General features: G+C 39.8%; 1 protein-coding gene across 1 annotated transcript in view; it reads left to right on the top strand.

The window, feature by feature from the left end:
- LOC148331800 (protein phosphatase 1 regulatory subunit 29-like) overlaps nucleotides 1–24,743 on the top strand; it is a 134,735-nt gene that overhangs the window by 29,688 nt on the left and 80,304 nt on the right. The window contains exon 3 of the mRNA XM_088303802.1: nucleotides 11,000–11,085. The gene's annotated coding sequence lies outside the window, so the exon portion shown is untranslated. The remainder of the gene's footprint in view (nucleotides 1–10,999; nucleotides 11,086–24,743) is intronic.

The following is a 24,743-nucleotide window of genomic DNA, read 5'->3' as shown; positions in this document are numbered from 1 at the left end:
GCGGCAGTCTCAACAACGTTTTTCTGACTTACTTTAGTTTTTGATGAAGGAAGAATTCTTTCAATTTTGAAGGCTGACAGCCGGTTGGGGGATCGAGAAGTCATTTCTTTTTTACGCTAGGGCAGCAATAGCAACCATTTCTGATAGATTTGTGTCCTGTTCTGGTCAGAGCAAAAATCCTTTCACTTTAAAAGGCTGTCAAACACAAGGTGGCGACGGTGGTCAAAAGGTCCTTTTTTTTGGCACTTGGTTAGCAGGATCCTTCTAAGTTTGTTTCATTTAGACGGAGGAAGAATGCTTTGAATTTTGAAGGCTCTCAAACACGAGGTGGCTGTGGGAGAACAGAGCTCCTTTCTTTTCGGCGCTCAAGCAGCAGTCTCCACCTTTCTGCATTTGTTTTGATTTTGACAGAGAAAGATTGTTTTAGATTTTGAAGGCTGTCAAACGCGTGGCTCAGGGGTACAACATTTGATTTTTTTTTTGCTTTCCGGGCTTGGGCCGCAACTATTTTTGCTCGGTTTGTTTCCTTTTCCTTTTTGGATTTTAAAGGGTGTCAACAAGATGGCTACTAGAGTAGAAAGCCACTTTGGTTTCAGCGCTTGGGCAGCAGTGTCAACTATCTTGTCTGGATTTCTTTCTCTTTTGACAGAGGAAGAATTTGTTCGATTTTGAAGACAGTCAAACGTAAGGCAGCTGAGTGATAGGAAAGTCATTTGTTTTCGTCACTCAGGCAGCAGTAGTAATTGTCTGATATGTTTGTGTCCTATTTTGGTCAGAGCAAGAATCCTTTCATTTTTAAAGGCAGTCAAACACAAAGGTGCTACAGTGGTTGAGAGGTCCTTTGTATTCGGTGTTTAGGCAGCCGTCACAATCATCCTTGTGGGTCTGTTTGTGTTTGTGTTAGAGCTCTCGCTGAGTGCTCTTGTTTACCTCAATCTTGTGCTTGCTAATACGCTAATATTCAGAGATTTTTTCATCCCAGGGACGGAACTTAATTTGGGAGGGGGGGTGCAGGATGGAGATCAAAAACTTTCTAAAAAAGGACAGACAAAGCACGGATGGAAGTGAGTTTTCGTCCATCCCTTTAATCGATCCGAACCAGGTCAAGTACCACGTGTATAGAATTCAAATATTTGCTCTCGGAGCCGAATGAAATCTCGAAATGCTGTTGCGTTTACTGCCCCTTTGAGCGAGGGAGCGAAAGAGAGAGAGAGCGACAGCAGGTGCGAAAAACCCCGGAAGTGATACGATTGATTGTTACGTTTAATTTGAGCTAGGGGATGAAATGCAAAAAATGCAGCCATCTTTACAGTGAGACCCCGGTATTGTTTGACAAGAAGAGTCTGAGAAAGAGTCCAGTCCGCTCTGCAACTATGGCTATGTTGAGCATTGTTTGGTAGTATAAAGCCTCTCCCGGTGTTTGTAACATACATAATACCTCATTTAATAACGTGGAGACCCGCAGCTATTCATCCGAAGCAGCAAATTTGTGTACAAAACCGTATTTATGACTAACTTCAGTTACTGTGGCTTTTAATCAGGTGTGACAGATGAAATAATTGGACGGAAGCGTTTTTAAAGGACAAAGACAGATGCGGACAAAGGACTGACAAAATATGGTTATGTGTCCATCAATGCTAATATTGGATATTAATCATTGTATTGTTTTACTCGCGACTGTAATAGCACACAACCTATGCATGAGTGTGCGCGTGTGTGTGTGTGTTTAAGTCACACGCTGGCGATTGAAGTGTGAAAAGAGCAAATTACGATACACCCACTCATACTCTCGCTGCGCCAGGTCTCACACACACGCACCCACGCACGCCCACACACACACACACAGTGTTAGCGTTAAAGACTCGTGCATGCTCGTGGCCACCGCTCACGTTAGATTGACCGGCGACAGGAAGTCGGATTTCAAAGCTTTCAAATGTCAGAATGCTGACCTCGTGGTATTTGTTGGGCATCGCTCTGAGGTTTCTCGCCCACTTGTCGCCACCGCTCTCTGTTGTTGTTGTTGTTGTTTTTGGGGCACCCCACGGCCGCCGGCCACCACATCCGCCACCCAAGCCGACGCCCCCTGCCAGTGCTTTGGCTGGTGGCGCGGTGTTCGCGTGCCAACACGCTTGGCCGGCGACCATTTCACAGCGATTGGAGAGACGCAGGAAGGCGGCTTGGAACAACAACAACAACAGAGGCAACAAGATATTTCTTATTTTCTGCAACGTTGCTCGAGTTGATCACAACACATTTTGACCTCCTCAAGCAAACCTTCCTTCATAATTGTCTTTTTTTGTCCAAAAACTCAAGACTTGAAAAAGAGAAATGAATTCAACTAAAATAAAAGCAAAAAATGAATATCCATCCATCCATTATTTGTTCCACTTTTCCTCACTAGGGTCGCGGGGGGTGCTGGAGCCTATCCCAGCTATCTTCGGGCAGTAGGCGGAGTACACCCTGAACTGGTTGCCAGCCAATCACGGGGCACACACAGTCAACCAACCATCGGCGCTCACACGCAATTTAGAGTGTCCAACCAACCTGCCATGCATGTTTGTGGAATGTGGGAGGAGATATCCATCAGCAAAATTTGGTTTACAAAAACGTTTTAGAATGAGGGCAAGAAAACTGCACAAATGGGAGAAAAAGGATGAAAAAAATTACCAAAATATAAAATCACCGTTTACATACCAAAAAACAAACCAAAAAAAGATTTCAAAACATAAAAAAAAAATTGACAGGACAAACCAGTAAAAATTAAACCAACTGCCAAAAAGAGAAAATGAAATAAAATTAATAAAATCTGATTTTTTTTTTTTAAAGACAAAAAAAATCTGAAAAGCCAGAAAAATGAGGAAAAAAATATTATTAAAAAAATAATGTTAACGGTGCTGTTTAGTTGTAATACGTCGGAAGTGCGAGATGAGGCCTTGAATGCAGTCGACATATAACACAAAGACTCTTTCTGGCCACTTCCTTAGGAACACCATCGAATATGTTTATGGATACAACTCTCACTTGTGCTGCAGCAACTGTTGCTAAAATTAGCACGTGTGCTACGTACAGTCACTGGTGGCTAAAGCCAACAATGCGTGTTTGTCACTGTCACATAGATCACGCTCATAGAGTAACCATATTGCAATGCCAGGGCCAATGAGACGAGGCAGGCATCGAGTCATGAGATCATGTTCTCGCCTGTCTACATGGACACACACGTACACCCACACACCCTCTTTGTTGAGCTTTGTTTCATCCTCATTCACCTTTAAAGTTTCTGCAACCTCCTCAACTTGTTAACCGTCACTGCTGGCCTCCTTTCTCACCTGTGTGTGTGTGTTTTGTGCGTGTGTGCGTGCGTGTCTGCGTGTGTGAGACTTCCTTCCTGCTCACGGTGGAAATGGGTTTTCTGAGACATCAAGGACATTTTCAGAACAAAGTTAAAGTATGTCAAAACCTGTTTAGTCAGTAAAATACACCAAAGACAATTTGGTGTCTTCCATGAACCGAAACTTGCTTCAAAGGCAGTTAAGAAGCTTCAGTCCACCTCTTGGATGTGTTTTGTTAAACATCAAAGTCAATTTAAAGTCATTATCCAACCTTGCGTAGTTTTTGTCAACATGGAAACAATTCTTTGATGAACCTAGAATACATTTTATTTGGAATACTTTGTAAAATACATTTATGTTATTGCAAGCAAGAAACGTCCCAGGTTTAGACAACAGACTGCAAAAAGCCCAAAGCACAACAGCACATCTCTCTAAACAGCCATGTGATTGGCTGAGTCTGAGTGGCTCCCAAGAAGCCATTGCTGTAATTGGCTAAGGCTGAGTGGCTCCCAAGAAACCATTGCTATAATCTTTTTGTGTTATTTTTATTTATTTTGGGTATATAGATGGCATGAGAGATAAATGTTTTGAGTTAATCTTATTTCTTTGTTTCATTGTTTGCTTATATGCTGATTCTTTTGGGGGTTTTGATTTGAAACCGTGACTCTAAGGAGTGTGGTGACCAGTGAAGTCCCTCCCCTGACTTTGGCGAGTAGACTATTGCCAAGACACATTTTAATGGTTAGAGTCATTGTTATTAGCAGTGATTCCTAAGAGTTTCATGACATCTGTCATTAAGACAGGTTGATATCTCTGGCAACTATCTCTTGATAGAGGCCTGTTGAGCTGGCATCAGCTGAGTTGGCATCAGCTGAGCTAGCGCGAGCGAGCTGTTGAGCTAGCGCTTTGTAGTGCGGCGTGCCTAGTATATGCATTAAATACGGAAATAGCGCCCTCAACTGGTGTTGCGCCCTTTGATGCAGTGCGTATTATGGCCGTAAAAATACGGTAATTGAATCTTTGTCAAAGCGGCCGTGAATGTTTTGTTTTACATCAAATACAATTTCAACGGTTTTTTTTTCAACTTCAGAGCCTTATTGACAAACCTGCTCTTTAAACATCAAAGACACTGTGGTATTATTGATGAACATTCACTCTAAAAACACTCCCGTCAAAATCTTTGACAGACCCACCTTTCTGGGTGATGTATCTAACATGAAAAGTTGGTTTCAACTAATACACTGCAAATCAACCCAATTTTGAGGATATTTTCCACAAAATAACCCCTTCTTGTTTTTGCACAAAGCAACCTAATTTTTGGGTTGTTTTTTGGGGTTATTCATCTGACCCAATTTTCTGGCGTTAAAAGACTACCCCCTAAAGTCGGGTCACTTTCTTTACCCAATTTTTGACCCAAAGTTTGAGTCTGTGACAAACCTGAAAATTTGTTTTTGTAAACATCAAAGACAATTGCATTCTGTGACAAACATTTGCAGTTATGTTAATGCCGAGTGTTAAAAAAAAATCTACTGTAATTTAAACATTAAAGACAATTTTGTGTAGTCAACAAACCTAACTTGCTTGTTCTGGAAATATCAAATAGAATTTCCAGTCTTTGACAAACCTACCGCGTATTTGAGCAAGAAGGCCCTTTAAACTTTTAATAAAATACCTTTGAACGATGGAGGACTGAAAGTGACAAAATTAAATAAATAAATAAGCCATGGAATGTTAAATTAAAATGGTCATTAATGAATGAAATGTTTCATGTAATAATTAAATATGGAATTAAATAAATAAATGTGTACAGACCAAAGCAACGGTTTAGACAAGATTTTAGTTCATCAAAGTTTAGCCCCACCCACTAACTTTGATGGGCGGGTTTGACAGATAAAATTAATACCTGATACACTGCAACGCGGGACCATGAAATAATTAAATACAGAAATAATTAATTAACTACAGAAATATTGAATTACATACACAAATAATTAATTAAATGCAGAAATAATTATATAGATTCTTTTACATATAATCATTGAAAAATTAATTAATGACACATTTATTTATTTAATTCCACATTTAATTAATAAATAAAACATTTAATTAATTAATGCCAATTTTAATTCAATGTTTCATGGTGTATTTATTTATATAATTTTGGCACGTTTAGTCCTCCTTATTGAACAATCCAATATAAACAGGAATTTAGTTTTCAATAAACCTTAACAAATATAACATGAACATTAAAGGTACCATACAGCCAAATTGGCCCATTTTTCACAAACAAGTTCAGTTTCTATATTTTTTTGACCAGGAAACTGAAATTAGTGATCATTTTCTTTTTTTTTACTAATTTTGGAGAAATTAGGAAATAAATGACAACTGGAAAAACGGCTACTTTTAATGAAGAATATGGCCACGCCCCCCTCCGCTCTTTCCACCTCTCCGCTTCTGTGAGAGTCACTAAGAGTCACTAAAGGTACCGTTTGCAAACTCTCCATTGGAAATCATTGAACTTTCATTGCTTATAACGTCCAAAAACGGTGATTACTTGGCACCAAAATTCATGTGGACATCCCTACCTATGACCACTTCAACATATCAAAAGGATTAAACTCTCTGTGGCTGATTTATTTGAAAATGAGGAACTGTGGAAGTGAGCAGATGCACCGGTAGAGCTACATATATTTAGGTTGGTACGACGCGCACACACACACACACATTGCTTCTTTGCTGTCTGTGGTTGAGGACGTGCGTATCATAAAGCACCAGTCGGGATATCTTCAGAGACTAAAGTGGGAATATGTAGATTGAAAAAAACTGGTCCTCCATGTGTTAAACATAAAAGAAAATATTGCATATTGCTACACCTAGCGTAGCAAATGAAATGTCCGGTACACTGAGGAAACATAAAATAAAAACTTGGTATCATAACTTTTTTGCAAAGACAATAAGACCACCCAGCCAGATAAAAACAGATGTTTGTCTTCTTGGACCACTGTTGCGCTAAACATTTACATCCATTTTGTGGCATGTTAATTAACATACTGGAATAGGGACTTTTAAGTTGCTGTAAACTTCTACTCCTACAAATGACAAAAAATTGAGTTAAAGCACTTTAATTCTCAATCACTAAACTGTTCTCTGACAAAGTTAATACGTTAGCATGAGAGCATACACACATCGTTTTCGAGTCCAAACTGCCTCAGAATGTTCTTCCCCTTGACCCCATGAGATTCCTTGAGCCACGACATGGCGAAGAACATGGCGAAGTTGCAGACTCCAACTCGTGCTCGGCCGTCGCCGCGCTGCTTTGGCTTAAATGTGACAAGCTGTGCTGAGTCACGACCTAGACAAACCGCTTCTGGACCAAGGCCAAAGCACCATGACAACCAGAATGACAGTGAGAGTGAGATACTTTTTCCTCAAGTGTCTGTTACGCTCCGAGAGGTGTGAAAATGGCCAAAAAATGGGCAATGCACAAAAGAAAAGAACGAGGAAACGACATAACTGGAGGAAATGCAACTGCTGAAGGCTGTAAAGTGGAAAGGAAGCAAAATGTCAGGACAGACATCTGCCAAAGCCACATGACTCTTATGGAAATCAACAAATATGTTTAGGTGCTGTTTCGTTTTGCTTACAAGTTGATAAAATATGGGACCGGCCTGATAACCAGAAGTTAGTGGACTCATGGAAGCCGTGCAGATTCAGATGAGTCAGTTAAATCAGGTGAGATAGTTGGACTCAGATGATTTGGTTCACTGCCTCGGTGGACTCACCAGAAACAACTGGGACTAAGATTATTCAGTTGAATTCACTGACTTAATGTAGTGGCTCTAGCTAAATCTGTTGATGGACTTGAGTCAGCAAACTCCCCGGAAACATTGTGGACTGAGATGATTTGGCTCACTGACTCAGCCACGGGACTCACAGAAGCCACACTGATGCAGAATGATTCAGTTCAATCAGGTGACTGATCAGTTAGCGGACGAATGTAAACTCTGCAGAGCATGCTAATATTTTTCACTGGCTATAAAAAGTGAGACACTGCTGACTTGGTGGATTCAGTTCAATCGGTGACTGACCCTCGTTGGTGGAAAATCTGCAGAATCAGAATGAGTTTGTCACTGGGCTCATTGGAAACACCACATGCTCAGAACATTCTGTTAAAATCATTGACTTGAACGGATTCACTTCAATTTACTCAAGTCAGCAGGCTCCCGGAAAATACCGTGGTCCAGAATGATTTTGTTTACTGATTCAAGTTACGGCGGCACAGTGGACGACTAGTTCGCACAATGGCCTCACAGTGCAGAGGTTGTGGGTTAGATTCTGGCGCCGGCCTTCCTGTGTGGAGTTTGCATGTTCTCTCCGTGCCTGCGTGGGTTCCCTCTGAGTACTCCGGTTTCCGCCCACATTCCAAAAACATGCATGGCAGGTTGATTGGACACGCTAAATTGCCCCTAGGTATGAGTGTGAGCACGGATGGTTGTTCGTCTTTGTGGCTGGCAACCAGTTCAGGGTGTCCCCCGCCTACTCCCCGCAGATAGCTGGGATAGGCTCCAGCACCCCTGCGACCCTTGTGAGGAGAAGTGGTACAGAAATTGGATGGATGGATTCAAGCCACAGGACTCAAAAGAAAAACTCAAAGTGATTTAGTTGAATGAGGTGACTGACACGTTAGCAGATTCAACAAAGCACCCCGGAGTCAATTGGCCATTTCCCTGACGAGCGGCACACCCCAGACTCAAGGATTCAGTTAAATCAGTTGACTGAGCAAAAGTTGAGGACTCACCTGAAACACTCCCTAGAAGTGGGCTTACCAGAAACACTGCAGACTGATGCTTCCGTTGCATTAATTAATTAACTGACTGGAGTTAGCGGATTCAGATGATTTGGCTCATCGACTCAACTTAGCAGCTACCAGTTTATTAGAAGACTTTGAGATTTGGAAAAGACCCAGGTTTATAGCAGGGAGACATCTAAAACATGCTGGATAAACCTAAACGACTCCAGTAAAACTCAAAAACTTTCTTCTGACTTTCAGTTTTTAGTTTGAGACTGAGTAACTCATTAGGTCACAGCAAATTGGTGTCTGACTTAAGTCAGCAGACTCACTGTGGACTTTGGGTCACTGGCTTATGTTACTAAACTCATGGAAAAACTTAAATGGAGAATGATTCAGCTGAATAGTGTGATTGACCTAAATTTGCATACTCACCAAAAAACTGATGATTCATTCATTCAGGGTCAATGACTCCGCAGAATCATTATGAAGAATGTTGAATTGGCTGATTGACTCGAGTCAGCGGACTCACCTGAATACACTGTGAGCTTGATACAAGGAACACAAGAGTCTCAAGTTGATACTACAATTGTATGCAATTTATTGTTCTTTTATAATTGCTTATATTATGTACCGAGTGGCACAAATGTATATTATTGCCCTGAATCCTTTTTCTTGGACATACTGTTTCGCAAGCCAAGTTGGATCAGGTGGTTTCCCTTATTAAAGGAGCAGTGGGTGGTGGCAAAAAAAAACAGAAACACTTGGCCTATTGAAACAACAATAAGTGCATATTATTTGGCGGCAGCATGCGGCTGAGCTGTCATCTCGGGTGAGCGCCTTTAACAAAACTGCAACATAAAGGCACTTAATTGGACCAAAAGGGATTTGAATGGTTGCATTTAGGCTGCATGAGCGCATAATAACAACGCGTCACTCGCATTTACCTCTCGTTTGTTGGTTTCCAAAAGTGACAATCAAATGTTGCAGTTTTGTTTAAACATTCTAGACAATTGTGAGTATTTCGCGGACCGAAAATATGACTTTGTTAACATCAAAGACAATTTAGAATCTTTCACAAACCTCCTATCTTGTTGTACACTAAATAATAAAGGACATTCTGATTCTGATTCTTGAGCGTTTTTAGAAACATCAAAGACAAATTAGTTTTGGATAAACTTCACAACCATGTTTTGTAAACATCAAAGACAGTCTGACAAACAATTGAGGCTTCGCCCCAACCAAAATATACATTTTTTCAAACATCAAAAACTATTTAAATGTTTTGTAAACATCAGACAAGTTAGTCCTAATCGCAAATTTTTCAGATCACCAAAATTTGACGGCTTCTTGTTCAGATTTTGTAAAGACAGTTCAAAGTCTTTCACAAACGCAACATGTATCTATTTGCCAAATCCAACACACATTTTTTGTTAGGATAATGTAAACAACAGACAATTTATTCTTCTATGACACACATCTGTTTTATTGTGAAAATCAAAACCAAATCAAAGAGTCCTGCAAAATGTAATGCACGAGTTTATAAAAAATGAAAGGCTTTTCCTCTTTGACAACTGAAAGGCAGTCTTTGAAAAACCTTGGATTGTGAACATCAAAGACAAACTAGTAGTAACACACCAGTAAATAAGGATTTGACACTTTTCAGCCGCAAATTGTTTCCCTCGTTCATCTTGAGATATTTTTTGTAATATATTTTTTTGGAGGGCGCCTTTTCCGCCCCCCTGCCTCCATCCCATAATATCCATCTCGGGCCCGGCCGGTGATGGATGTTGGCCTCCAGCTGACTGCCGAGCGCAGCACTAGATCAAAACATCATTTTCACTCATTTGTTTTGGCCCCGATCTAAGCGTCTCTCTCTCTCTCTTTCTTTCCCCGTCCGTCATTTGTTCGCTTGATCGCACACAAGCCTGTTTAGTGTTCTTGGATTGGGAGCAGGGGAGGGGGGTGGTCGTAGTGTGGTTTTAATACTCATCATGCACCTGACAGCTGGCTTTTTGATGTCCTCCCGTTTGGCTTGTGGAGAGGAAATCTGCTCTGTTGTTAATGTTAATTGCGCAAGGTGGCACTTTTCATCAATAACTGAGGAGAGGAGCAAATTCAGTTGAATGCAGGACGTGCAGTTTTTAAATGTTTTTATTTATGAATTATTTTTGGCTGTTTTGTTTATTTGTTTTGTGCATGGTGGAAGTTATTACGTATACCTGACGACAGAAGCAATCGCTTTGATTATATGACATGTACTGGCGGAGCTAGCCGCCGATGATACGTACATTGCACGTGCGACGATGTGTAACATCCATTTTATTGTCAATTATTTCTAGTCTTTATGTTTATTTCAACTGTATAGGGTGCCAGTTATCGATATCACATGAATTCTGATCATTATAATTATCGGGATGTATGCTGCAAGACCACACGTGAGCAAGCATGACACCATTTTACGACGCATTGAATTATTTCTGGTCTTTTCCATTTTTTCCATTGTGTACAGCTATAACAGATGACATCCATGTGGAAACGTTAAAACAGGTTGAGGAACGTCAGTTTGAACACCGTCGTGTAGCAGCACATGTAGACCGACAGCATATTTACACTCACAGGCACATGTTCGTTATCCTCTGCAAAGAAATGACTATAACTGTAGAATACTGAGTCACAGATGCTTAGAAATACTCTGTCTGCATTACGTTATATAATATGGAGAAAGATGATTTGCGATTACAAGTGCTTTGAATTATGTCGTGGGAAAATTAATTACAATGGGCATGTGCCATTGACTTTATGCCTCACTGCACATGTTTTCTTTTATTTGACACTGCGGTTCATTTCTCTTGTCATTGTGTATATTTTTATTGTGCAGGCTGGAGATATTCCCTGTTCTTCTCTGCCTTGGGGTGCTTTTCTGTGGCCACGTCCTCCTGACCGCCGCCCCGGAGTGTTTTTGTGGTCAGTAATCTGACATTTACTCTCGATTGTGGTCCTGCCTTCCTTTATACCCACTCTTTGTCACGCTAACGCTCCCGGCCACCCTAACCTTTACGTTAAGGATCTAAATGCAGATGGCGTAGGAAAAAAAGGAGGAGGGGGGGGGGGGGGGAAAGCGGAGGCTGCCCGTGTCGCTGCTGACCTTCGTACGTGCCGCCGCTGACATTCTCCCGAGCGGGAGAGAAACTATTTCCGGCCTTTTTTCTGCCGGTGGGAAAATGTTTGCACGGATCAGCTGCCGTCGCGAGGTTAGCGTGAGATGACAGACGGGATGACAGGAAGGAGCGGAAAGGTTGTGAGGAGTAAAAAACACTGTCAAAAAATCTAGATGATAGGCTGTGTTATTACATCAGTAAAAGGTGAGTTGACGAGGGCGTTTTATTTCCATAGTGCAAGGTGGCCATTATGGCGGACCAGAGACGCAATCACATGAATTATATGCATGACCGTGTGGTGTGCCGAAGACTTTTTCTTTTTTTTTCGCTTTGTATATTATTTCTAGCAGTCCTGTTTATTTCTATTGTGCAAAGTGGCGCCGGAAATGTGTTGGGACTGAGAACTATATTATGCTCAGTTGCAGGTACGTGCACACATAAACGGCAAGTTTTGTCGGGAGACTTAAAAAATAGCCATTTTTGAAGTAGGCCACTATTTGTAAAATGCATTTATATATGTAAAAAAAAAAAAATGAATAAACATTGCACCCTCTGTCATCAATTCCACCGAAAGTGTTTTGATATTTGAGGGGTATTTGAGTGCTTGAGGGAATTCTACATAAGATCCCATCTTAATTTATTTGGGGTTAATCCAAGGCACCTGCCATTTGAACAGGGGTGTGGAGACTTATTTTCACAATAGCTGCTATTCACACCCTTGTTAACTGTGTTGATTATGTCAACAGAAAAAAAATCCATCCAACCATCCATCCATTATCTGCGCCGGGGGTTGCTGGAGCCTATTCCAGCTGTCTTTGGGCAGTAGGAGGTCTACACCCCAAATTAGTTGCAATTTAGAGTGTTTGATCAACCACAGTCTCAGTTAACAGAGACTTGCTCGTGGGAGCTATGGATGCCAGGGAAGAGTGCCCTTCTGCAAAATCTCAAAGCAGCCGAGTACGCCAAGTCAGGTACAGAATCCGGTACATCTTTAATTTTCAATCTGCCAATTTTCAAATTTAACTACAACTAATAGTGAAAAGCGTCCTTTTGACCCAACACTCGTACGGTCTCATACCGAAAATACTTAGTAGTCTGGTACCAACAATCACAGTCACAGCAGAAAATTTTAACTCACCCTTGGAGAAGGTGTCGTCCCCTTTGGCTCGGATGGGCCTCGTCCCGGGGTGCCTCAGTGAGATCGGCCTCTGGACTGACACTGACACCATCCAGCTCGAAGGACCAATTTAAAATGTCAAGGGAGAAACCCGCCTGCAGGGAGAAAGGAATCTCAACATGACAAGTAGGAAATAAGGAGACAAAACAACACAAACACCAAGGATAAATTTTACTGTCCAGGAGAGATGAACGACAACAATCGGGTTCCGATCTGTGCCGTTCCTCTCTTATAGTGAATTACAGTGTCAATAACATAATCAATACACGATAACTCAGCATTAGTAAACAAGAACGTGTGAGACTGTTTGATATTTATTTGCGATGCTTGTTTGTCTGACCAAATGCTGTCCTTGCCTTCACTCGCTTATTCCGTTGGAATATATGTAAGATGAAATGAATATATGGACGAGAACATAATTCCCTTCTCATATGTATACTCCTGTTTTTTCTTAATATTCTGAATAATTTTGCCGATGAGTGCTAGAGCATCCGCCTCCGACAATGGCGGGGTACATGCCTGCTCAGTGGCTTTCTTTTCAGCATTTCACTTTTTCGTGGCTTCCATAGTAGAACGATTGTGATGTGCGTTTAGCTAGCTAGGTGTGACTCCACCACTGGTGCGAGTTACGAATCACAGAGGAGTAATCACATGGTAATTGTTTGAATGTGTCTACAAGACTAGATTCTTTTTAGTTGCTGGGGTTTTCTATTGTGCAAGGTGGCGATTATAAGTGGGAAGTAATGATTGTTTTATAGATTTGTCTAATATGTCCTAATTACACAGGTGCCCATGGTTTATAAGATGCGATATCTGTTTTATACTGCCCCCCGGTGGCCATGGTGTGTGCACTCCAAGGAACAGCGCAATGTCCTTTGAATTGGAGCAAAAACATTCTATTTAAACATTTCATTACTGTATGTTTTTTGTGAAATGCAATATGATTGAGTGTTTTTTTAAATATATATCTACATGCTCAAAACTTTTCTTGTTTTTTGTCAGAATTAATTAAAAATGTGTAAATGGTTTCCAGTTGACAGTACTTATTCAAAATTGATAAAACAAGTAATCAAAATGTAATCAGATGTAAATTAAGTTATACTACTTTGCAATTGAAATAGAAAGGTTGCTGCCATTTTTTCAACAGGTAACTATCCGTAACCAATTACACTACTAAAGTAATCTGTCTAACACTGATTTTTGATGTACTCTATGAAAGACAATTGTATGATTCAGGATTCTAAGTATGTATTATCAGTATAATTTGGAATCTTTCGGGATACTTGAATGAGTTTTGACAGTAGGTTTGTTAGTTTATTTTTTCAGAAAACGCATGTTTTTTTGTTATTTTTATTAGCTTTAATAATAGTTTTGGTCTTCTTTTAATGTACAAAATATTTGTCAAGTGTAAGACAAACACAAAAAGGTCACTAAGTATTGTCTAATAAAGTGAATTACATTTGTCAAACAACTGTTTGCACCGAAATAAATGTATGAACCCCAAAAGCTTATGTATAATATAAACCGACTATGATGAAAACAAAATACATTTCACGATAATTCTGTTAATTTTAGTTAGTTTGAAAACGAAAGATGCGGTTTCAGTTAGTTTTTATTTTTTAGAAAGCATTTGCGTTTTTATTTTATTTCATAAACCAAGATGTTTGTTTTTCAATTTAGTTATCCGTTTAGTTATTTACAGAGATGGACACTTTAGCCGCGTTTACAGTTCTATCATCTGTCCTCCATCCACTAGCTGGGCATGCTTGCATCCTCGTCCCTCAATCCTTACTCTTCAAAAAAAATAATCATCCTTTGTTCCCATCCGTCCTCGTACTTTTAAAGCACTTTTGTTCTCACTCTTCAGCAATCCTGTACACCCACATCTTCTCACAAAAAATAAAAAATAAAAGACACCGTGGGAGAGAGGCTAATGCCAGAGGTTTCCTAATTCCTGCCTTGGAGGCAGACACATCACCAGAGCCCAGCACTTACTTTCCTCCATTCACATAGCACTGCTGCTCCCTGTCAATACTCTTGAATGGCACTCTTTGCGACTACTGCAAGTGTGATCATAGACATTTACAAAACATAATCATCAAAGACACATTCTGAAGTACATTTATGCCGCTGCCGTATTGGATGTGGCAAAATAAAGCAAGTTGTGAAGATGCCTCGTTCACTTATTCCTTGGAGAGTTATCATCAAGCAAGAAGTCATTCGACTAATACCAAACGATTACTTTTGACTACATTATGTCATTTGAACTCAATTATCTGAATATTATTTGCCGATTTGAATAGAATACCCACATCCAATATCACAGACGCACCTACATAACGCTTCGACCAGGTCACCCGATTCAACTTAGGTATCATAGAAAAAAGGAAAAGAGAAATTATCTTCGTTGTAGTTTGCGGCTCCTGTTGAATCATTTATGATTCACACTTTGAAAAACATGCACGACTCTCGCATGCAACCCTTGATGTGTTCGTCGCGAATATGCCTGCATACCAGAAATAATTTTCTGTTTCTTTACGTATTTTATGTCTTAGTGATTATGATAAGCGACTCATTTGTAACTCACAACACAAAATAGCTTATATGATAAACTAAAATAAATAAAAAGTTATTTGTTTAGAAATCTTTGCCCCAAGCGTCTTGGTAGGCTGATGGCTCCTCCTCATGTCGGCCTGAAGTAAAGTGAAGTCACTTCCTCCTGCATATAAACACAGTGGCATGTCATGATATTTCATATTTGGTCTGAAGTAGTGTATTGGCGGATTAGACACACAAAACAGGCTCGGCGTGATTCTGTCCGTGAAATGGACGTCCGTGGGCACTTAAGGACGATTAAAGGGACAGACAAAAACCCACTTCCGTCCTTGCTTAGTCCGTCCTCTTTTAAAAACTTTACATCCTCCGTCCCCAAAATGGGCGCCCGTCCGGGACGGATCTCTTCGCCCCTGGGACGGAATTCCCAGCTGTTGTTATTTTCTTACTTTTCATTATCTATAAAAACAAATTACATACTTTTTTTGTTTGTTTTTTACTCTGCCGATCTTTTCTAGTCATTCTGTTTAATTCTCTTCAACAGTTGTGGAATTTCTGCCGTGTACAGGCCTTGAATTAACATCCGCTCCTCTGCTCAATCAAATCACGTTGACATGTTTTACACGGGTAGACAAAATTCAACACAGGAGGGAGTCAAAGGAGCTCTACCAGTAAGCGCAACTTTTATCTCTTCCTCCTCAGCGAGGTGGACCCACATGTTCTCTCATCAGTTAGCGACTAATTTGCCGTCGCTAATCTGCTTTTTGGAGTTCCTGGATGAATATTAGGACCTATTTGACCAGCAGCCTCTTTTCAATTAGGTGCGGGTCGCCCGCACTGTCTGCTTAATTTCACTCCAGCATTGATTTGATTTTTATCTTCAGCTGCCAGCCTCCTGCCTTTCTGGCTCGGCTGTCATCAAACTTTTATTAATAACTACTCCTCTGTCTCGCTCGCTCCCGCTCTCTCGCTTCTCCATCAGCTCCGGGGACTTCCTGCTCTCATTCTTGCTTTCTCTTGGAAAACGCCAATACATTTTGGGACCTTGTAGAAGGGGAAAATCTTGCTTAAAGAGGTTTCGTTGCGGTCGAAAGAGTCCTCGTGAAGATTGGCTTCATCCAGCAAAAAGAGGTGGGTGGTTGAGAAGCGATATCAAAAGCCAGAATGTGGATTTACCAAACCTAAGATTGGTATTGGACCTCAACTGAGTCCAAATCAAAAAGGGTTCTTGCTATGATGTGGATTCACCAACGCTGAAAATGTTAAGATGATTTTGAAACTATCTTGAAAGTTTGGTTTCATTGTGACAGTGCACTCAAGGAACATGCATTGGATCGAATAGTTGAGTAATCGAGAATCCTTGTAAAAATTCTTTAAAATAATCGAGTTTTGGTTTAAAATGCATTTCTGGTTGGTTAAATAATAATTATGAACACACACACACACAAAAAGCAATTAAACTCGTAATGGGCAACTTATTTATTTCCTTTTTTTGGTTTAGATAATAAACAGTTTTTGTTTCTTGAATTCAAATTGTCCATTCAGGAAGATGATGCACGCCCGTGAATGCTCTCAAGGAACATGCAGTGCTTGACTTGTTACTTTTTATGTCCATTGCATCGGCTGAGTTGCTGTCAATCGATCAAAAAATGGCCCAGAAAGTTTTGAAGATGGTTTGACAATTGGAACTGGTAGAGTACAGTAAAGGGACATGCTGGTTTGGTTTTTGATGTCAGATAAAGCAGATCAGGTATTGTTGAAAATAAATAGGGTTCTTTCTGAGACATATCCAAAGAACCACAGAATTAAAAATCAATTGGTTCTTTTCACTCTGAAAATAACTTTTTCCCATTGTCACTGTTCACACACTGAGACAGCTTATCACTGACAAACTTTTGTCAGCGTTGACTTGGCTCTTTCACTGTCGCTAATGAAAGCTGAGCTAATTTGGGAGTTTAAAAACTCATTAAGATCAAACGAGCAACTATAAAGAGGCAAATTCTGTATTATTAGACGGACAGCAGTGGGTGCTTTTTATTTTTTTGAAGTATTTCTCCGTTGCTCTTCGCCACCTGTCAGATAAAATGCTTTTGGGATTATTTGTGTCAAGTTCTTTGAATGGAGAAAATGTCTCAGGATAATGGATATTTAAATCAAACTCTCTCTTCAGGCATTGGCAGAACAAAGGGCTGCAGTATCTTATTAAATTTTTTTCCCTCCAAAGTTTGCTTTACGATCCTGGAGACTAACTGTAGCACATCTTCAGAAGCAATCAGCGGAGAATGTAGTTAATTCAGTTTTAATGTAGTTTGCCGCCTAGAAGAGCTGTTTTGAAATAAAAAAGCTGTTGTGTCAATCCGATGAACACCTTTGCTGCATCAGAAGCGACCAACATAGTACACAGTTAATTCGGGCCGAGGTTGCTGCCTAAATGGGCTGCTGCAGGCATCAGAGGAGGCGACAAACATATTTTGCATTTGGTTGTGATACCTTGGCTTCATTAGTAGCGGCCTGCAGAGTGTGTGGTTTATTCAGGCCCTACTAGTTTAGCCGCCTTGCCGGAATGCGTTATTTATGAAAACTGGAAGGACACTTTAGAGTGTATGTGATGATTGGTTGAAATCCAATACTTTGTATGCATAAACGTCGGAGCACAATTGATTCAGGCTAACATTGTTGCCTAGATGGGGTGCTCTATATATGAGAGAGGAACGAAATAGCTGTTCATTCGATGTGATGGTTGATGAAGAGAACCATCACAGCGTCCGAAACAACTGGTATATACAGAACAGCAATTTCAGGCCCAACTGTTTTGCTCTCTCGACAGGCTACTTTAAACATCAAAACAGGAATAAACAGGAAGAGAATGATGAGTGATTCGGAGCCATCAATCACCCTAAAGTTAAAAGTCCAACACAGAGAGAAGTGTGCATTTTTTTCAACTTGTTTGATGCTTAGACAGGCTGCGGTTGCCATTGAAACCATTAGTAAGCGTGAAGAGAGAAAAAAAACATTTTGGGCCGTCTAAACTACCTAAAGTGAAAAATCAACAATTCCCCAAAAGCAATGAGCAGGGGAAGCCAGTAATTCAGGCCCGTTGAGTTTTGTTACCTAGACAGCCTGCAGTAAATGTTGTAAGAATAAGTAAACAGGAAGCATTTGCTTCGGACGTTAACGTTGTAATTGTAAAAACATGCATGTTAAACTCAGGCCCGTCTAGTTTGCTGCAAAAATAGGTTGCTATTCCTCTGAGGATGAGGTCATTGATGATGAAGAAAATGAAGCAGATACTTAGACGTGACTCGCATCATTAATAAATAGATGCAGAGGTCAGTTCACCTTCAACACCACACTCACACACCGCCACCTGTCGAAGTGTGCCCTTTTTTTGTTTTCCTTAATTAGCCATTTTGATTGTCATGATATTTATATTTGTGTTTCAATTAATATCTATTAATTTCCACTGTTCCCTGAGTAAACCTTTCATCTGAGCATCGTTACCCTATTTTGTATTTAGTTTGATGACTTATGCTAATATTATGCAAAGCGGGTCATGAATATTCAATGCCTGCGTGATTTGCATATCCCCTCCAAAATAGTTACAGTAAATGATAGTTGCCGTAATGTGATTCAACAACTGGAAATATCTGTTATCATAATGTTTATGATGATTACATATTTAACTTGTGGTAATATATTCCAACAGATCGCACAAGCATGCTTAATCAAAGCCAAGCTATTTTGCTCATGTCAAAAAAGGAGGTAAACAGGAAGTCAGAAAAGTTTGTTTTAGGACCGTTTCCAACTAACTCAAGCAGCAGAGGGCACAGATAATTAAGGCTCGGCTATTTACCGGCCTCGACAGGGCATCTGGCATTGTTCCGGACTTGAACAGGAGCATTGCTCGAAGTTTAAATACTAGTGTCAGCATTCTTGTGAAATTAGCTTTGAATTGTTCAGGACTCTTTTTCGCAAGAGATTTCTCTTTTCATAATGAACCATAACTAAGCATGTTAGCATTTGATTTAAAACAGTTGAGTTTTTTGTTTTTTTCTGAAGCTACAGCTTTTTCTCAAGAGGTTTTTTCATACATACAGCAGTAGATAAGGATAACTTAGGTGTGATGTATGCTAGCATTTATTAGCTCCTTTGCTTCCCCAATAAATTGACAAATGGTCCGGTTTAACAAGTCAAATTAATCAAATCTTGCTTGTAGGAGAGGACGGCGTCATGCCGGCTGCTCTCCGCTTCCTCGTGTTAGTTACCCGCGCTAATGCTCACAGCGAGGGGGCGGGGCTAAGGGTGAGGGTACTCCTCCGTCCCGCGGCGAGAGAGCGAGCTAGCGAGGAGAGGCATTAGCCATGCTAATCTCATTAAAGCGGACCCATGAGTGAATCCTGCGGGAGTGTGCCAGAGACGGATGAGCCGCTTTATTATTAAAAAGGTTCTGGGATGCGGCGGTTAGGATGGAGAGAAGAAAAAGATGACGCAGACAAAAAGGAGACGGATGGCCATGGAGATGATGGGGAAAAGGATGAGGTTGGAAATATGAAGATGGACAGACAGGCAGTCAAGATAGGCAAAGAGGATTCTAGTGACATCATCACTGAGGCTGATGATATCGGACTGTAAATTCACCAAACCATTTGTGGTCCTCCAGTTAGAATACAATAAAATCCATTCCTGTTAGGATACCATGCGATTCAAGTACTGTGCGCTTTTATTTATTCCCAATGCAATATGATTCACTCCAGCTATACTGTTAAACACATTTCTACATTTTTTTGCATCCATCCCAATTCTACCCTCGTTTTTTCTCTAGCACAGTGGTCCCCAACTGTTTTGGACCAGGCTGCGCAGTTGAAAGATTAAAAAAAATCAAATTCTGGGTTTATTTATTTTCTGAGGGTGAAATATATTTTATTTTGAAAAATGAGCGGATTCTCAGCATTACGCATGTCAGGATGCTAATTGTCTCTGTCGCGTAATGTTAGTATTCAGAGCTGGGAACTTGACCCTTCTTTGCCAGTCAGTCCCCCGCCCTTCGGCTGCGATCTGGAGAGCTGGAACTTTATATTTGTTCTATGGTGCCTTGTTATGTTGCCGCATTGCAGGATAACACGGTTAATATAGTTGATAGATTCCAACGAATAAAAATAAAACTGTAGCTTCACGTTTTCGGTTATAGCAACAAAAGCCCAGTTTTTAGGTGACTTGTATCATTCATGATAAGCGTTATCATAGTGAGCATATTTAAGTGTTAACACTGTTGTGCCGTTTATGCTGCTAGTACAGCTACATGAAAATACACGGTGATTTATTTCTTGTTGTAGTATTTGTTCTCATATTATAGTATAGTAATAGTATTGTCGTTTATTTTTTTTTCACAAATTTTGGCGACCTTTTTGTTTCATTTTGTACTGGAATGCTGCATAAAAAAAGAAGCCAAAAATAAAGAAAAACGTAGCAATTTAAACAAACAAACAAAAAAAAAATTATCAAAATGAAATAAAAGCCAACTACAGTATAGTGAAAAATCCCAAAACTTTCTAACCCTGATTCTGATACAATACAAAAGCTTTTTCAAGTAATCCTTTACTATTCTATTTTTCAGACAACAATCGAACAATCATTAAACGCAAACAAGTCTGGCTGCTTCTCATCTTTTAAGCCCTCATGTCCATTCGAGTCCCAATTCAAACCTTTTTTTTTCTGTTATCCTTCACAAATCTCTTGTGTGGTTGACACTTTCTGTCTCCTTCTTTCTTTGTCTGCTTTATCTTTTTGACATTGTCTGTCTGTGCGAGTCCCAAGTGTGTTTCCTTATCTTCACGACCTCCTCAAGCGACACCTTCAAAGACAAGAATTCCTTTTCCCTCCTCGTTCGCCAGCGTGTCGACTTTTTGCCGATGTCTGATGGCATTTCGAAGGCTCGCTTGGAGACTAGCGCGAATCTAGACGCTCTGTTATTTTAAGGAGCATAGAATGAAGATGGAGTCTGCTGCTTTCGCCAATGCGCGACTATTTCAACTTCAAATACAGCCCACAGTGTTGAACATACCGCCTCGTATTACATGAAGAAAAAGGCTTCGGCATTGCCCCAGCAGTGCGATTTATCGTTTGGAACCTTTGGTGTGAACATGGCGATGTTCCCCATAAATATAAAATGAAGGAATTAATAGAGATGCATGTGGCTAGCACGTTCTGCCTCATGTTCAGAGGTTGAATGTCAATTTTCTCTGGGCTAAATTGACAACAGTTTGATAAGAGGATTCTTTTCCGCACGCAGCTGACGTCACATCTGAGACAGCAGAGCTGAAATGCAAGGATGCCGGTCTATATTTAACAATGTAAGTCAAAGGTTAGCCTCACAGAGGTTGACATTTGTCCAATATGTCTCTCTTGGATTGATGCTTTAATCTGTATGGGATGCTAAAAAGCAAGCTCGCTAACTGCAAGAGGAAGGACCCTGAATGTGACGTGTGTTCGTTAGTGTCAGTACACTGGTTGTATTCCGATCCAATATTAGCACAACAATTTTCCAATGATAGTATCACGAAATGATTGGTTTTAAATGGTAGCTGCTAGAGCTCACAAGATTAGCCGGTCAAGTCAACTAGTCACATGAATTTTGACGGCCAAATTCGTTGACAGCTAGTTTGACATAATCAGTATTAATTTTGCACTTTAGTTTTTCCTCTCGAAGCATCCTCCCTCTGTTCCTCTCGGTGTGTGGCGCACATGCATGCTTGTGGTGATCTGGGTAGTCCGTGACGTAAACAGAAGCTCTGTGGCAGTGTCATGGGTAACCGGCGAGGCTCAAAATAAACGTTTTTGCATAGCAGTTTGCAAGACAAAATTAGCATTTTGCCCCTCACCAAAACACATTGAATAGCAAAACTGGGACTCCACTGCCGAGACATCCCCAAAAGCTTTCTTTGTAATTTTCACATACCCGAAAGAATTCAGGTTGTACTCGTGGACTGCGATTCACATATGATCCAATTAGTCGTAACAGTGACTATTATTTGTGATCGTCGACTAGTAAACATTTATGGCAGCACTAGTAGCTGCACCCTACTGCTTTTGAAGCATATCCACTGTAGCAGAGTTGCCCAGCCACTCTTTATCTCATTTTTTCCCATCCCGTTTCTCTCGGGGCCTCACAGACTGTGAGTTTAGTGTAGCAGCAAGAGATAACAACACACACACACAAACACGTGTGCGCACCGCAGTGTTTGTTATGTGGCAGCTGATAGGGAAAAGCTTAGTGAGCCTCACAGTCCACATGAGATCAGTATGGATGATGCACTGCAGCCCATTCGGGTACTCACACACATGTGCACGCGCATCAACACACACATTCTTCACAACATTTATCAGAACTTGTTGGATCTAGCAGCTTGCTACAATACACATTCTTTGATGGTTAGCATTGTTAGTGCTTGCCTTTAAAAAAAAACAAAAACAATCCTGAGCTCATTTTTACTTTTCTTAGTCTGAAGTGGTGGATTTTGGTGCGGTCTGGATATTGTTGACTTTTCCGGAAAGCTGATTGTGTACTTAGGCTGCAGGTATTAATTATTTTGGTTCTCAGATGTCTTACTGAAAAAAAAAACCAAAATGATCAAGCGTTTTGATAAAAATTCAAAACATATATGTTTTGCTCAGTTAATGAACTGTTATAAATTTCCACTTAATAATAAACAACCAGCTGGTTTTCATTTTTTGATTATCTGTATTTTTTACTTAAATTCAAACTGCACTTGATGGCATGTTATTTTCCCCTGGAGGAACATTAGTGAGATTTTAGACAAATCTCTTCCCAGAGTTAGTTTTATCTCAGACAGGTAAAATAAAAAATGAGTTTAATTATAATTATGAGATAGAATGAAAACATTTCACTTTGTTAAAAAGCGCTCAGGTGGAACGACAACCGCGTCAGCTCGTTACCATCAAAGTGTGCAGTCATTTTCACAATTTGATGGCTCTCACCATCTAACGCGCTAAAGCTGCCGCTAAATGCTGGCTACAGGCGCCATACAATTTCAGTGTTATTAAGTTGTTTATTAAGCATCCTTAATTAGGGATTGAACTTAATTTCTGGACAATGTGTTGTTGATGTAGGTGGTACCAGTTTATGATGGCATTTCTAGTGTTTACTGTGTTTTTGTAGCTTAAAGATTTGGTTTTGATCTGGAAATATTGGACTTTCTTCGCGATAATGTCAAATCTGACACCATGTACATTGTCAGGATTCATGAATCATCATCATTGGCCTTTTATGGTACGGCGTGAGCCCGAGGACACATGCTAAGCAAACGTATACTCTGACCCGCTGGTCTATATAATGAAGCTCTGAGTGGGTGAGGGTAGTAAAATGACGAAATGATAATGAAGGGCCCATAAACCAATAGTGTGCTGAGTGTTGAATAATTCATCAAGCCACAGGCGTGCCTATATTTACACACGTGGGTTAATCAAGCGGGCAGGGGCTTGATTAACACCTCTTTAAGGACTCACGTTATTGTTGCTTATTACCTTGATGGGAACTGATGCTAATGTAGGCTAATTTATGTTATAAAGTGGCTTTCGTCCGTTGTGGCTAATATCCGCTCATGGTAATCAAAGTCAAAATCAACGTCAGAAGTGGATTTATGATTTGGATATCATTGTCACACGCTTTAATATTAGTGTGATATTTTACGACATAGAATCAAGCAATATCTTTACAAGGATAATAATAGTATCATGATACTGTACAATATATTTAGATTTTTCCAATGGTAGCGATAACATCACGATATAGTAGTGTTACGATATGTCTCCATTTTTACAAATAGCATCATAATACAAAATTAACATGACGTTCTGATTTCCTGCAGTAGCAATACAATATAATATTGTTACAATATATTTCTGATCATAATTGATTATAGAATATTAGCATTTTTTTTTTTACAAAGACAATAAAGTGCATTATGATTCTGATATTGTCTCAACAATACAGATTTTATCATGCTACAAAAATAGGGGAATGGCTTTTTCAATGGAACAGACAATAAAATAGCATTATGATTTTACCATACTATACTATACCAAAAGTTTTATGATACAATAGCATCACAATATTTTTCAAACGATGATTTAATTTTGTGTTGTATTCCTATGTGCAGTGTCACAAAGTATTAATGGGAAATTCTCCATTTCAAAGTATAATTTTATTGTGATACTTTTACACTGTGAAACAAAAATCACAATTCTACCCAGTATAATTGATAGTTTTACAAAACAAACAATATTATCGCCAAACAATATTTTCCAACAATGCTGTTTGCACAATGTGACAATACAGTACAACATTTTTTTTTTTATAACGCATTTCACAACAGCTGGAGCTGTAACAAAGCGCTTTCCATAAGGTGTATTATAAATTAGAGGGAAAATAGAACAGAAATTCGCTCTCATCTCGTTGCACACTTGAGTACAATGACAATAAAGGGATTTCTGATTCTGATTCTATATTTTTCCAACAATGCTGATAACATCACGATACAATTTAAATGTGATATTTTTTAATCCCAGTTGAGTATTAACGCATTATTTTTCTTATGTTAATGATATTAGTTACAGAATCATCGGGAGAGATTTATTTTCATTGTTACAAAATGACGGTATATTTTCCCATTGATACCAGTTGCATCTCGATGTAATATTGCAATATTTTTCCAACG

Source organism: Idiotropiscis lumnitzeri, chromosome 8, assembly GCF_059441095.1.
Source record: "Idiotropiscis lumnitzeri isolate Australia: NSW breed Sydney's pygmy pipehorse chromosome 8, RoL_Ilum_1.0, whole genome shotgun sequence".
NCBI classification, from domain to species: domain Eukaryota; kingdom Metazoa; phylum Chordata; class Actinopteri; order Syngnathiformes; family Syngnathidae; genus Idiotropiscis; species Idiotropiscis lumnitzeri.
The sequence above is the reverse complement of the archived record's forward strand: the minus strand, read 5'-3'. Positions and strand labels throughout refer to the sequence as shown.